This window comes from Miscanthus floridulus, chromosome 11 (assembly GCF_019320115.1).
Source record: "Miscanthus floridulus cultivar M001 chromosome 11, ASM1932011v1, whole genome shotgun sequence".
NCBI classification, from domain to species: domain Eukaryota; kingdom Viridiplantae; phylum Streptophyta; class Magnoliopsida; order Poales; family Poaceae; genus Miscanthus; species Miscanthus floridulus.
In genome coordinates this window covers 1,441,300-1,457,747 of record NC_089590.1, presented here as the reverse complement: position 1 = coordinate 1,457,747, position 16,448 = coordinate 1,441,300, and positions in this window count along the sequence as shown.

The following is a 16,448-nucleotide window of genomic DNA, read 5'->3' as shown; positions in this document are numbered from 1 at the left end:
AAACATGTCTAAATCTTGTGCCTTGGTGCTTATATTACCATCTTGCTCCTGATCTCGCTCACCTCTACGATAAATCTACCATCGTGGGATACTCCTTGGTGGATTGCCGAGCATCTTTTATCGACAATTGGCGCGCCAGGTAGGGGTGTGCGTGCTGTTTCCTTGTCGAACAAGATGGTTTTTTTCCGCAGGCTCTTCGTCCCTTCCATAGCCCGGCTAGATCTTCACGGTCGGATCCAACTCGTAGGTCATCAACGCTGACGGAGTCGGAGAGCTTCTCAAGCCGGTGCAGATCGGTTCTGCGCTGACCACCCCCGCACCCGCAACTGTAGATCTGATCTTGGAACTACTTCCAAGGTCGCCTTCATCAACGACCCGCCGCCCGCTTCCTCGCTACGAGAGGAGGCAGGTCAACAACGACGATCTGATCGAATCCATCGATAGGGTCGGTCTGAAGCTCGCCGATTGCCTCTCCGTCGCCGAATCAGCCCTGGAAACTTTGGTTCAGCGCCGACCACCCTCCGATCCAAATCTATCGGAGGCTGCTTAGGAAACTCTAGGGGTTACGGCCCTACCCTTCGGGTTCACCAACGCTGCCGCAGCTTACCAACATGCCCTGAGGGGCACATTCGCCGACCAGGTTAAAGACGTCCATCCTCTCGCCGACCAGATAACGCCATACGTCGCCGACCAGACTTTCTGCCTAAAGCTAAGTCACATTTTAATATTCTTCTAAATATTCTTCAATCTCCGTGTATCGCCATAATGTTTCTCCGAGATGTTTTCTCCATGTTTGCTCTCCAAATGATTTTCCGAACCCCGAACAGTCATGTTGATGCTCGGACGCCTCCAGAGATGGCCCTGTCTCTGGCTCCTCCCTACACGTGCTATGGACTGTGCGTTATGGGTGGTCGGCAGTGGCTCCTTGGTCACGCCTGTTCCTCCTACACGTGCATGGGCTCCGCGCTCCGCATTATGGTTAACGGGCTAGCTAGGGCTAGAGACTCAGCTACACACTAACTGTTCGGGTGGTTTATATTAAATACATCTTCACACCAACTAATCGCCGAGCTACTTATGCTATTTTATCGCCATTGATAATTTTTCTTCAGAGTTCATATATTTGTACATCATGTACTACCCGTTCTACATATTTGTATTGCAGGATCATCGCCTAGGTGATCGGATCACCTGGTGCTCGGACTTCACCACCGATCAACTGGTCGGACTGCTTGGTCTATGGACTCCGTCGCTGACCAGTTGATCGGAATGTTCGCCGGTCGCTTCTACTCAATGCTCACTTCACCGCCGATCAGTTGACCAGACTGTTCGTCGCTCATGCTTCATCGCCAGATACATCGGTTACTCCTCGGCGCTAGGATTCTTTGTGCTCAAAGACTAAGTGGTCACACTTCACCTTGCGAACATCGCTAGCGACGTCGAGACTCCTCGCTCCTTGGTGCTCGGATGTCGCCAGCGACACTGAGGACTCCTTGCTCCTCAGTGCTCGTTCATCGCCAGCGATGCCGGGGACTCCTTGCTCCTCAGTGCTCGAACATCACCAACGACGCTGACTCCTCCCTCCTCGGTGCTTGGACATCGCCCGCAACGCCGGGGACTCCTCGCTCCTTGGTGCTCGGTCATCACCAGCGACGTCGGGGACTCGTCACTCCTCAATGCTAGGACATCACCAGCGATACCGAGGACTCCTCCTCGCTCTAAGGTGCTCGGTCATCGCCAGCAACGCCGGGGACTCCTCACTCCTCGGTGCATGGTCATCGCTAGCAACATCGAGGACTCCTCGCTCCTCGGTGCTCGAACATCACCAGCGACACCAGGGACTCCTCGGTGCTCGGACATCACCAGCGATGTCAGGACTCCTTGCTCCCTGGTGCTCAGATGTCGCTAGCGACGCCGGGGACTCCTCGCTCCTCGGTGCTCGGTCATCACCCGCGACACCGGGGACTCCTCGCTGCTCAATGCTTGGACATCGCCAGCGACACCGGGGACTCCTCCCTCCTCAGTGCTCGGACATCGCCAGTGATGCTGGGGACTCCTCACTCCTCGGTGCTCGGTCAGCGCCTGCAACGCCAGGACTCTTCGATGCTCGGTCATCGCCAGTGACATCAGGGACTCCTCGCTCCTTGGTGCTCGGACATCGCTAGCGATGCCAGGGACTCCTCGCTCCAAGGTGCTCGGTCATTGCCAGCGATGTCGGGGACTCCTCACTCCTCGATGCTTGGTCATCGCCAGCGACGTCGGGGACTCCTCGCTCCTCGGTGTTCAGACATCACCAGCGACATCGGGGACTCCTCGCTCCTCGATGCTCGAATATCGCCAGCTACGCCGGGGACTTCTCGGTGCTTCGATCTTGCTACATCTCATCGGTGTGCTATCAAGCTGCTCCATGTTGTTTGGATCAGGGTGCTGATCTTGGGCAGCACGTCTGGGTCTTGATACGCGCATGTCAAACGATGTCGGCAAGCTTTCAGACTTCTTTTTTTTACCTTGCTACAAGATTCATTCTTCATCTTCCAGCTGGCTTGGGGACTAAGTGGGCACACTTCACCTTGCAGTGAATGTGCGCTTTTCTCATCTCGTGGCTATGCCCGGGGACTGGCTGCCTGCTCGGCTAGTCTTCTACTTTCTGACCCTAGCACCACATGACTACGTCACCTACTATTAGGCTCGGGGACTAGCTGTGAGGGTATGGCCCCCGGTATCCACAAGACAAGATATGGGCCACACCATCAGAGGTGGCCCAGCCCACAAGATTAAGGCGTGCACGGCGCTGCTCGGCGTGCACCGCAAGATATTATATAGTACCAAATAGGCTACTTTCCTTGTAACCCTACCCCTCCAGCATATATAAGGAGAGGCAGGGGTCCCCTAGTGGACACGATCCATACATCTCAATGCAATACATCAGAACACAGGATATAGGTATTACGTCATACTAACGGCCGAACCTGTCTAAATCTTATGTCTTGGTGCTTGTATTATCATCTCGCTCCTGATCTCGCTCACCTCTACAACAAATCTACCATCATGGGATATCCCTCGGTGGACTACCGAGCATCTTTTGTCGATAGTGTGTAATTGATTAACGGAGGCACAGGTACCTGGACGTTCAGCGCCCGTAGCATGTTCGAACGCAGCTCCTAGTACCAGCGAACCGAACTGAACCATGGCCTAGCTCCTAGTAACAGGCCCACCATAGCCCGCCCCTATCCACCTTCGCCCTGACCCCATCTACCTTCGCCCTGCCCCACACGCGCAGTCTAAACCCATCTCTGTACCCGCCGATCGCCCTAGACCCCTCCTGTCTCTCCGCATAGGCAAAACTCAGAAGCCAGGATGAGCAGATAAGGACGAGGACACCCCCAGCGCGCCTCGACCGTAGCTCCCCTATCCATGGGACCCTAGTGCTCCCGTCCATTGGGCCCACGATGCGTCGTGTGCCCTGTCTGCCGGCTCGCCCTCAGCCAAACAACATAAAACACTTGCAACATAAGACTAAAAATAGATGAAACATTTATAAACATGCTTTTGCAATATGTGTGTGAAACACATGAAACATCCAAAATAAAACATTTCTTGCAACTTGCAACATGAAAACACTTGTTCAATAAGACTGAAACATTTGGAACATAATGTTGCAACATATACAACATCCAAATAAAAAATGATTACAACATACATCTGGAAATAGATGAAACATTTTGAATGAACGCTTGCAACATGCCTCCTGAAAACACTAACAACATATGCAACATGTGCAACATCCCTCGATCTACTTTTGCAACATTAAGATGAAACAGTTGCAACATATATCTGAATTGTCTGGAACACTTAAAACATACATATGCAACATAGGGGAGGGGAAGGCCAGACCGGTCGATTCCGGCAGTTGGGGTCAGAGCCTTCGGCGAGATGCGGCGCACGAGCACCACCAGCACCATCCACGCTAGTGGGTGCCCATGGCTCGGTTAGGGAAGACCTAAGGCACAATGGCACATGCGCCCCAGTGGCCATGGCGGGGTCAGTAGCATGCACGACGGCAATAGGAGAACAACAGATGAACAGACGGTGAGGGAGTGAGTGACACAGGTGTCTGGGACGGTGAAAGCTCTAGTTTGGTTTTGGTGAATTGATAAAACCCTAAGTGCTAACCTAGTTTATCAAGTGATCATGAGATAGGTAGCACACTCCAAGTCATGAAGCAAATGAAGATCATAGCATGATGAAGATGTTGCCATGGTAATGATCAAGTGCTTTGACTTGGAAAGAAGAAAGAGAAAAACAAAAAGCTCAAGACAAAGGTATAAACCATAGGAGCTATTTTGTTTTGGTGATCAAGACACTTAGAGAGTGTGATCACATTTAGGTTTGATAGTCGTACTATTAAGAGGGGTGAATCTCGTACCGGAATGCGATTATCAAAGTGCCACTAGATGCTCTAACTCATTGCATATGCATCTAGGATCTAGTGGAATGCTAATACCCTTGAAAATGTTTGTGAAAATATGCTAACACATGTGCACAAGGTGATACACTTGGTGGTTGGCACATTTGATCAAGGGTGGTGAAGTTTGGGAGCAAGGGTAAGAGACTCCACCGGCGGAGTGTCCGCCCGTAGAGTGCGGACAGTCTGACAGTACCACTGGTGCCCTAGATAGAAAAGATGGAGGTCATTGGGAGTGACCGGACGCTGGCCATGGTTGGACCGGCGCGTCCGGTCAGATGTATCAGTGAAGACGCTGGCATCGGTCAAACGACCGGACGCTGGGTTGCTATGCGACTAGACGCTAGCCAGGTGCATCCGATCAGTGCTGACGTATGCTAATGTGAGGCACATAGAGGAGACGTTGAATGACCGGACGCTGGGTGAGTCTAATCGGGCATGACCGAACATGTCCGGTTGTGAAAATTCATGTTTGAAACCTTACTGGAAACGACCAGACGCTGAGGTCCAGCGTCCGATCACTTTCTAACTAACGCGTCCGGTCAACTCAAGTGACCGTTGAGATCGGGACACGTGGCTATCATCGGGCAACCAGACGTTGAGGTCCAGCGTCCGGTCAACATGACCGGAGCGTCCGGTCAGCCCGTGTTGTGCCCAGTGAAGGGGTACAATGGCTCTATTTCATGGGGGCTTCTATTTAAGCCTCATAGTTGGCTCAAGCTCACTCCTTGGCCAATTGCATTGACATAGCAACCTTGTGAGCTTAGCCAAAGCCCTCCCACTCATCTCCATCATTGATTCATCATCTTTGTGAGATTGGGAGAGAATCCAAGTGCATTGCTTGAGTGTTTGCATCTAGAGGCACTTGGTGTTCGTGTTTCGCTTGTTACTCTTGGTGGTTGCCGCCACCTAGACGGCTTAGAGCAGCGAGGATCATTGAGCGAGGGTGGTGATTGTCTCTGGCTCCGATCGTGGTGATTGTGAGGGGTTCTTGACCTTTCTCGGCGGAGAGCCAAAAGGTACTCTAGTGGATTGCTCGTGGCTTGTGTGATCCTCATCTTGTGTTGGTTGTGCGGCACCCTATTAAGGGTTTGCCGTGTGAAGCCAATTAGCGCATAAACCTCCAAGTGAGTGAATCGCCACAACGAGGACTAGCTTACCGGCAAGCAAGTGAACCTCGATAAAAAATCATTGTGTTCATCATTGATTCCGAGGTGATTGGTCTTCATTGTTATTCATCCTTGTGATTGATTGGTTCCTTCATCTACGCGGCGGTATAATCTTCTTGATCACTCTCTTTACATTACCGCAAACTAGTTGTCAAGCTCTTTAGTGTAGCTAGTTGTGAGAGCTTGCATGCTTGGTTGGTGTGGCTCTTTAGTTAGCCTTTGAGAGCATACTAACATAGAGTAGTGTCATAGCTATTATATGAATAGACACTATCTAAACTAGAATTGTGATAGGTGGCTTGCCTTTTTGAGTAGGCTAGCGCAACACTTGCTTCGCCTTATAATTGTCTAACCATTTTATTAAGTATTATTGTAGAAATTTTTAATAGGCTATTCACCCCCCTCTAGCCATTAGGACCTTTCAAGTGGTATCAGAGCCGAGGTCACCATAATTTGAGGCTTAACAACCTTCGGTGTTAAAATGGCTCAAATCAACAACACCAAGAAGCCACCCCAATTTGATGGCTCATATTATTCTTATTGGAAGTCAAAGATGACCACATATATCAAGTCAATCAATAGAAAGGTGTGGAAGGTGGTAGAAACCAAAATTGAGATTGAGGATCTAGAAAATCCCGCCGCGACCGAAGAAGTGTTTCTCCAAAACAATGACATTGCTCTTAGTGCCATTCATGATGCAATTGATGTGAGAACATTTGAGCAAATCAAGAATATTGAGATGGCTCATGAAGCTTGGAAGAAATTGGAAGAATCATTTGAGGGCACTCAAGCCGTGAAGGGTGCAAAGGCATATATTCTCAAAGAGAAGTTTGCAAGCTTCAAGATGAAGGAAGATGAGAGTGTGCCAGGCATGTTCCATCGGATGGAAGTGATTATCAATGATCTCAAAGCACTTGGTGAGAAGATAGAGGACAAGGACTTCTCCAATAAGTTCTTGAGATGTTTGCCCGCAAGATTTGGCATGTTGGTCACCTTGCTAGTGAGGATCGGTTTGAACACAATGACACCAAACCAAATCTTGGGAGACATCATGACCGACGATGCTTATAGAGATGATGATGAGAAGGAAGAAAAGAGGGAGAAGAAAGATGAGAAGAAGGATGACAAAAGGAAGAGCGTGGCATTCAAGGCCACATCATCCAAGGGCAAAGCTAAGCCAGAAACATCAAGTGAGGATGATGATTTATGAGATGATGATGATGATGATGATGAGAAGATGGCTCTATTTGTCAAGAGATTTGGCAAGTTCATGGTGAAGAAGGGCTATCGTGCTAGAAGAAAGAAGTCTTCATCCAAGAACAAAGAAGAGTCAAGAAGGTGCTTCAAGTGTGGAAGCAAAGACCATCTTGTTGCTCAATGCCCATATAATAGTGACAATGATGATGACAAGAAGAAGAACAAGAAGAAGGACAAGAAGGAAAAGAAAGAGAAGGACAAGATGAGCTTCAAGAAGAAGAAGGGTGGTTCATATGTGGTCACTTGAGATAGTGATGCTTCCTCAAGTGATGATGATAGTGATGATAACAAGACCACCAAGAAGAAGATTCTTGTAAGCATTGCTATCAATAAGAAGCCTTCTCTCTTTGACTCTTCATCATGTTTCATGGCTAAGGCCACTAAGGTACAAACTTGTGATGATGAAAGTGATGAAGAACATGATGATGATAATGAACATGAAAATAAAAATGATAGTGATAGTGATAATGATGAACCTACTAAGGATGAATTATTTGGCATGCTAGAAGATGCTAAAGAACACTTTGACATTAAGAGAAGGGAATGCAAGAGCTTGAATAAGGAGGTAAAATCCCTTAAGCAAGCCCTTGATGAGCTCAAAGCAACTCATGAGAGGCTAGAGAAAGCCCATGAGAAGCTTGGCAAGGCTCACAAAAAGTTTGAAAAGGCTCATTCCACCTTGCTTAATGAACAAGATAAAAAGAAGCATGTTGAAACTTGTGATGTAGGTGTAACTTGTGATTTAATTGATGCATCACTATCTATACCTATCATTGTTGCTCCTACTAACCCTTCTTGTAGCACTTCCACTTCTACCTCATCTAGTAATGATGGTCTCACTTGTGATGCCTCACTAGTGGTTGAGAATGAGAACCTCAAGAAGAAGGTCAATAAGCTCACTCACACCTTGGCTAAGGCCTATGGTGGTGAGGACCGCTTGCTTATGTGCTTAGGTAGCCAAAGAGCTTCTCTCTACAAAGAGGGATTGGGCTATACCCCTAAGAAAGGCAAGGTGGCCTTTGCTCCTCACAAAACTAGTTTTGTAAAGAACAATGGTTAGTTTTGCAATAGTTGCAAGCAAGTGGGTCATAAAGAGCAAGAATGCAACAACAAGAGCAAAAATGCTAATGTATCCTTCATAAAGCTTGATTCATGCTACATGCTTACTAAGGGTACAAATGGTGTGAAGGCTAAGTTCATTGGTAAACCATGGATGGGCTCAAAGAAGAAAGCCATTTGGGTACCAAAGAGCTTAGTGACTAACCTTTAAGGACTCAAGCAAGTTTGGGTACCTAAAAAGAATTGATCTTCTCTTATAGGTCAATTACAAAGCTAGAGGAAGGCATTAGGTTCTTGATAGTGGGTGCACTCAACACATGACCAAAGATGTAAGAATGTTCAACTCAATCAACACCAATGACAATGATGGTTATGATAGTATCACATTTGGTGATAATGGCAAAGGCAAGGTCAAAGGGCTTGGTAAGATTACAATATCCAATGACATGAGCATATCCAATGTGTTGCTAGTAGAGAGCTTGAATTTCAACTTGATATCCATGGCTCAATTGTGTGATCTTGGATTCAAATGCATATTTAGGGTAGATGATGTAGAGATCATAAGTGTAGATGGCTCTAACTTGATCTTCAAAGGCTTTAGATATGAGAATCTATACTTGGTTGATTTTAATGCTAGTGAAGCTAGATTATCTACATGCTTGTTCACTAAGTCTAGCATGGGTTGGTTATGGCATAGAAGGCTTGGTCATGTTGGAATGAAACAATTGAATAGATTGGTTAAGTATGACTTGGTTAGAGGCTTGAAAGATGTTGTGTTTGAAAAGGATAAGCTTTGAAGCTCTTGTCAAGCTGGCAAACAAGTTGGAAACACCCATCCTAAGAAAAGCATGATGAGCACTAGCAAAGCATTTGAGTTATTGCACATTGATTTGTTTGGGCCAACATAATACACTAGCATCGGTGAAAATAAATATGGCTTTGTGATAGTGGATGACTACACTAGATACACATATGTATTCTTTCTAGTGGACAAAAGTGATGTGTTTATAATATTCAAATTATTTGTCAAGGGCATTCACAATGAGTTTGAAACAACCATCAAGAGAGTTAGAAGTGACAATGGTAGTGAGTTTAAGAACACTAGAATTGATGAGTTGTGTGATAAATTTGGAATTAGACATCAGTTCTCAACCAAGTACACTCCACAATCAAATGGCCTTGTTGAGAGGAAGAATAGAACACTCATTGATATGGCAAGGTCTATGCTTAGTGAGTACAATGTGAGTCAATCTTTTTGGGCCGAAGCTATCAACATGGCTTGTTATTGTAGCAACCGCCTCTATTGTCACCCATTGAAAGAGAAGACACCATATGAGCTCTTGAATGGTAGAAAGCCCAACATTGCATATTTTTGGGTCTTTGGTTGCAAATGCTATATCTTGAAGAAAGGCACTAGATTGGGCAAATTTGACAAGAAATGTGATGAAGGATTTCTACTTGGTTACTCCACTACAAGCAAAGCATATAGAGTTTGGAATTTGGATAGTGGTACTCTTGAGGAAGTTCATGATGTTGAATTTGATCAAACCAAGGGTTCACAAGTAGAGAATGAGAACTTGGAAGATGTTAGAGGCATTCAACTTTCAAATGCCATGAAGAACATGGATATTGATGAATTGAGGTCTAGGCAAGTGAATGATGATGAAGATGATCAAGTGCAAGTGCTCTCTAACTCAAATGTGCAAGATGATACAAATCAAGTTAGTGCAAGTGGCTCTCATGACAATGAACAAGATCAAGTGGCTAGTACATCATCTCAACCCAATGATCAAGCAAGTGCAAGCAATCAAGTTCCCGTCCTCCAACCAACTAATATTGCAAGAGATCATCCATTAGACACTATCATTGGTGATATTTTGAGAGGTATACAAATAAGATCAAGATTGGCATCATTTTGTGAGCATTTCTCATTTGTGTCATCCATTGAATCAAAGAAGATAGATGAAGCTTTAAAGGATATTGATTGGGTAAATGCTATGCATGAAGAATTGAATAACTTCACAAGAAATCAAGTATGGGAGTTGGTAGAAAGACCAAAGGGACACAATGTGATTGGAACTAAATGGATCTTTAGAAACAAGCAAGATCAAGATGGGATAGTAGTAAGGAACAAAGCAAGATTGGTAGCACAAGGCTATACACAAGTTGAAGGTCTTGACTTTGGAGAAACATATGCCCCGGTTGCTAGATTGGAAGCAATTAGAATCTTGCTAGCCTATACTCATGCCCATAACATCAAGCTCTATCAAATGGATGTTAAGAGTGCATTTCTCAATGGCTACATCAATGAAGAAGTATATATTGAGCAACCTCCCGGTTTTGAAGATGATAAGAAACCCAACCATATATACAAGTTGAAGAAAGCATTGTATGGCTTGAAGCAAGCACCTAGAGCATGGTATGAGAGATTGAGGGATTTCCTACTCTCTAAAGGGTTCACAATGGGAAAGGTTGACACCACTCTTTTCATCAAGAAGATTGGAAAAGACTTGTTTGTGTTGCAAATCTATGTTGATGATATTATATTTGGATCAACCAATCAAGACTTTTGTGATGAGTTTGGAAAGATGATGGCTAATAAGTTTGAGATGTCCATGATTTGAGAGTTGAGTTACTTCCTTGGTCTTCAAATCAAGCAATTGAAGAATGATACATTTGTGAGTCAAGGCAAGTATATCAAGGACATGATCAAGAAGTTTGGCATGAGTGATAGCAAAGTCATTAGCACACCAATGGGAACAAATGGCAACTTGGATAGTGATGCAAGTGGAAATATGGTGGATCAAAAGTTGTATCAGTCTATGATTGGAAGCCTACTCTATGTGACCGCATCAAGGCCGGATGTCATGTTTAGTGTATGCATGTGTGCAAGATTTCAAGCCTCACCAAGAGAAAGTCATTTGAAGGCTACAAAGAGGATATTGAGGTACTTAAAGCATACACCAAATGTTGGTTTGTGGTATCCCAAAGGAGCAAAGTTTGAGCTAGTTGGTTACTCCGACTCGGATTATGCGGGATGCAAGGTTGAAAGGAAGAGCACCTCAGGCACATGTCAATTATTGAGAAGATCACTTGTTTCATGGTCATCAAAGAAGCAAAATAGTATTGCATTATCAACCACTGAAGCTGAATACATATCCGCCAGTAGTTGTTGTGCATAAGTACTTTGGATGAAGGCCACTTTGAATGACTTTGGAATCAAGTTCAAGAAAGTGCCATTGCTATGTGATAATGATAGTGCAATCAAGTTAACCAACAATCTAGTTCAACATGCAAGAACAAAGCACATTGATGTCTGCCACCATTTCATAAGAGATCACCAACAAAAAGAGGACATTTGCATTGAGAGTGTAGGCACCAAAGATCAACTTGCCAACATATTTATTAAGCCATTGGATGAGAAAAGGTTTTGCAAGCTAAGGAATGAGTTGAACATATTGGATTTCTCAAATATGTGTTGATGCACCTCCCCACTTATATGGCATGCCTCTCCTTCGAGCAATCCAAGGTAAAAGTTGATTGGCATGGCATGCATCCTTGCTAAGGACTTGTTTAGTGCATCTAGACATCTTTCATGTTTAATAGGCTCATTTATGAAAATCAAATGAATTTGATGATTGTATGGTACCACTATAGCTTCTATGCTTGACTTAATCTAGTGGTAGCATATGATATGTTTGTGGGCTTGTAAACCTAGTGTTTAATCTAGAAAACGAGCTCTAAGTGTTTAACTCAACATGGTACAAGATAACCCTTATTTGGAGGTGTGAAGAAGCTTGTCCTTGGATCAAACCGAGTTAGATATCTTTGGCAAATGATCTAGATTGGACCAAATTTGGAAAAATTATCCTCACCCCATTGATTGACATTGATAATCCTAACCTATCTATTTTTAAACCTTTATGGTCATTGATGACAAAGGGGGAGAGAATTTGACATAGGGGGAGAGATATGACAAAGGAAAGGAATCAATTAAAATTTTGAGCACACAAGTAAGGGGAGCAAGCTCATGAACTTGTATGGTGCATTTGAATATGCATGTCATATGTTTGCTTGCATGGCACAAATTTTAAATTTCGATATCCATGCTTGTGTGGTGTATGCTAGTTGTAGGTTTGAATGATGAAATAAAAAAAACTAGCATGCATAGGTTATATAGTGATTTCATTTTCAAAGTGTTGTTTCCAAGTGGTATCAAGCTAACCATGATGCTAAGGATGGTATAATGGTGCACTCCAATTGGTATCACGCTTCAAAGGTCCATCTTTTATACCTTAGCATCATTTGGTAGACATTGTCTACTATATTTCCTATCTAAGCATATGTGCAAGCTACAATCCAAACTCTTAGCACATATGTAGGGAGAGCAATTGCTACCATTTGGAGTTCATGAAACTTGTCCATATCCTTTTACACATGGTAAATATGCTTGGGCAAGCAACATGGATTCAATTGAATTTCAATTCATATCTTTGTGTAAGGGTTGTCATCAATTACCAAAAAGGGGGAGATTGAAAACTCTAGTTTGGTTTTGGTGAATTGATGAAACCCTAAGTGCTAACCTAGTTTATCAAGTGATCATGAGATAGGTAGCACACTCCAAGTCATGAAGCAAATGAAGATCATAGCATGATGAAGATGTTGCCATGGTAATGATCAAGTGCTTCAACTTGGAAAGAAGAAAGAGAAAAACAAAAAGCTCAAGGCAAAGGTATAAACCATAGGAGCTATTTTGTTTTGGTGATCAAGACACTTAGAGAGTGTGATCACATTTAGGTTTGATAGCCATACTATTAAGAGGGGTGAATCTCGTATCGGAATGCGGTTATCAAAGTTTCACTAGATGCTCTAACTCATTGCATATGCATTTAGGATCTAGTGGAATGCTAACACCCTTGAAAATGTTTGTGAAAATATGCTAACACATGTGTACAAGGTGATACACTTGGTGGTTGGCACATTTGATCAAGGGTGGTGAAGTTTAGGAGCAAGGGTAAGAAACTCCACCGGCGCCCTAGACAGAAAAGACGGAGGTCACTGGGAGTGACTGGACGCTGGCCACGGTTGGACCGGCGTGTCCGATCAGATGTATCAGTGAAGACGCTGGCGTCGGTCAAACAATCGGACGCTAGGTCGCTATGCGATCGGACGCTGGCCGAGTGCGTCCGGTCAGTGCTGACATACGCTAACATGAGGCGCATAGAGGAAACGTTGAATGACCGGACGCTGGGTGAGTCCGATCGGGCATGACCGGACGCGTCTAGTCGTGAAAATTCATGTTTGGAACCTTACTAGAAACGACCGGACGCTGAGGTCCAGCGTCTGGTCACTTTCTAACTAACGCATCCGGTCAACTCAAGTAACCGTTGAGATCGGGACACGTGGTTGTCGTCGAGCGACCGGACGCTGAGGTCCAGCGTCCGATCAACATGGCCGGAGCGTCCGGTCAGCGCATATTGTGCCCAGTGAAGGGGTACAACGGCTCTATTCTGTGGGGGCTTCTATTTAAGCCCTATAACTGGCTCAAGCTCACTCCTTGGCTAATTGCATTGACATAGCAACCTTGTGAGCTTAGCCAAAGCCCTCCCACTCATCTTCGTCATTGGTTCATCATCTTTGTGAGAATGGGAGAGAATCCAAGTGCATTGCTTGAGTGTTTGCATCTAGAGGCACTTGGTGTTCGTGTTTTGCTGTGGGTTTCGCTTGTTACTCTTGGTGGTTGCCGCCACCTGGACGGCTTGGAGCAGCGAGGATCAGTTGAGCGGAGGGTGGTGATTGTCTTCGGCTCCGATCATGGTGATTGTGAGGGGTTCTTAACCTTTCCCCGGCGGAGAGCCAAAAGGTACTCTAGTGGATTGCTCGTGGCTTGTGTGATCCTCATCTTGTGTTGGTTGTGCGGCACCCTATTGAGGGTTTGGCGTGTGAAGCCAATTAGCGCGTGAACCTCCAAGTGAGTGAATCGCCACAACGAGGACTAGCTTGCCGGCAAGCTAGTGAACCTCGGTAAAAAATCATTATGTTCATCATTAATTCCGAGGCGATTGGTCTTCATTGTTATTCATCCTTGTGATTGATTGGTTCCTTCATCTACGCGGTGGTATAATCTTCTTGATCACTCTCTTTACATTACCGTAAACTAGTTGTCAAGCTCTTTAGTGTAGCTAGTTGTGAGAGCTTGCATGCTTGGTTGGTGTGGCTCTTTAGTTAGCCTTTGAGAGCACACTAACATTGAGTAGTGTCATAGCTATTGTGTGAATAGACACTATCTAAACTAGAATTGTGATAGGTGGCTTGCCTTTTTGAGTAGGCTAGCGCAACACTTACTTCGTCTCATAATTGTCTAACAGTTTTGTTAAGTGTTGTTGTAAAAATTTTTAATAGGCTATTCACCCCTCTCTAGCCATTAGGACCTTTCAGACGGGCGCATGGCACAGCCGGTGATGGGCATGGCGTGGCAACCAACGAGCGCCGGTGGGGGAAGGGGCGTGGACAATGAGTGGCCACGCTGCTTCGGGTCCTAGCGGATAAGCATAAAGGAGTGGGGGCGAGCGGATAAGCACGAAGGAGTGGGGGCAAGCGGATATGCACGAGGGAGTGGGGACTTTGTATTTTGTTTGGGGCCCACTCCTGCGGAGCACGGGAGTCAGGGATGGATGCCCGAGTTGGATCATTATCGTCTATTTAAGTATAGAAAGTCATATAGCCTTTTGATATCACATGGTGTGCCACTAGCCATGCCACTACGCTGACTGTGTCGGCTCTTTATTTTCAACCTTTTCCCTTTCTATATATTGGAAAAGATGCGAAATGTGCATATAGTCCTTTAATTTGCGCCACCAATACACATGAGGGCGCTTTTGTTTGTGTTCCTAAGACCACTCAAAGTCCATCATTTGAATTAATTCACTCATGACCAAAGACCACTCAAAGTCCATCATTTGAATTAATTCACTCATGACCAAAGACCCACTCCAACTCTATCACATGAAATCCAATTCACATGACCAGCTAGCCAAATGCCAGCTCCACCTCCAACCTTTGCGTCTCCTGCCTATAAAGGACACGCCAAGCCCGCCGAGCCGTCCCACTCCGCCACTCACCATCTTACTCTCTAAATCGAGTTCCTCTGTTCTTGCCTAGGAAGGCTGCGCTCTGCCAATCTCCCTCTTCGAGCTGTAATCGATCGAGGTAGCTAACCTGCAAGGATTCCTTCATTCTCCTTCTTCATTATTTCTAGACTCACAGTCACATGCTGGTCAACAAGTCTAATAGCATGATTAGCCTCCTCCGATAATATCATTTTCTTCATCTCTAGAGCTCATTTGAATTTATTTATTTATGGTGAAATAAATTTTGTTAGATTTCTAAATTCATGATCTATCTGTTAGTGTAATTAGTTCGTATGGTTCTGCAATATTTTAGGGTTACTTATTAATTATGGGTTGCTCGTTAGTATTATGGTTATTTAGAGAATGAAAAATTTTGTGATGCATTGATAGAAGTGTTAGCCCTAAAATTCTTTTACAGTAGGTTCATTGTATTATTATGTGCTCACTGTAATTTTTATGGCCTTAGAATAGGTTGATAAATATGGTAGCTAGTACACCTTGTTTTATCATATATATAGTAAATTGATATTAACAATAAGGATGCCTTTAGTTGCTAAGGTAATACATGAAATGTTTCATACCTGTTTAGTGGGGAATAATAGGTAACTTTGCGTATTAGTCATTAGAGTTAGTTTAGTAGCCTGGTAGATGTATTCTTATTTTAAGAGTTGTTGTTGTCGTATTACTAAGCATTGCGTCATCATTTCATGTATGTAGATAACGAGTGGGTAGAGTTCGTGACTACGGGCGAGCAGGAGTACGACGAAGTCGTCGAAGAGTACGAGGAGGAGATCCTCGTGCAGGAGGACATTTTGGAGCTGCCCGTCACTGACTTTACTGACACCGTGCCCGCTGAAGGCAAGCCCCGGTGCATAACCCCTATTTTGCTGCAGTTTAAATTATATTTGTGCATTAAGTTTTAAGGGGTTGAATGAAACCCACTTGCATATATATCTTTATCCTATGAGTCTTACTAGTATGACAGGATCATGTAGAATGCTATGCTATAGGACTCCATTAGAAGTCGAGTGATTGCCTGTCACTCGCGAGAGATAGGAAATATATTACTGTATTATTATCACTTAGAAAATATAAATGGTGGAAAGGAAAAATGGTGACCGGACAGGGATATGGTTTGGGTATTGGTGGGTGTAAGAGGTTGTGTCGCTGTGGACGTGGGGCATGGCTTGGTTACACTGTTTTCCCTATCCATGTCGATTAAGGACCGATCATTGCATAAGACTCTAGGCAAGTCACAGACTTATTATCTCGAGCACATACTTGGGTATGGGCGCTTGGAAGACTTGTTGCTCTCTTGTCGTGGATCCGGCTCTTTCTGGACTGACTGTTAGGGTTTGTTTTTTGTTG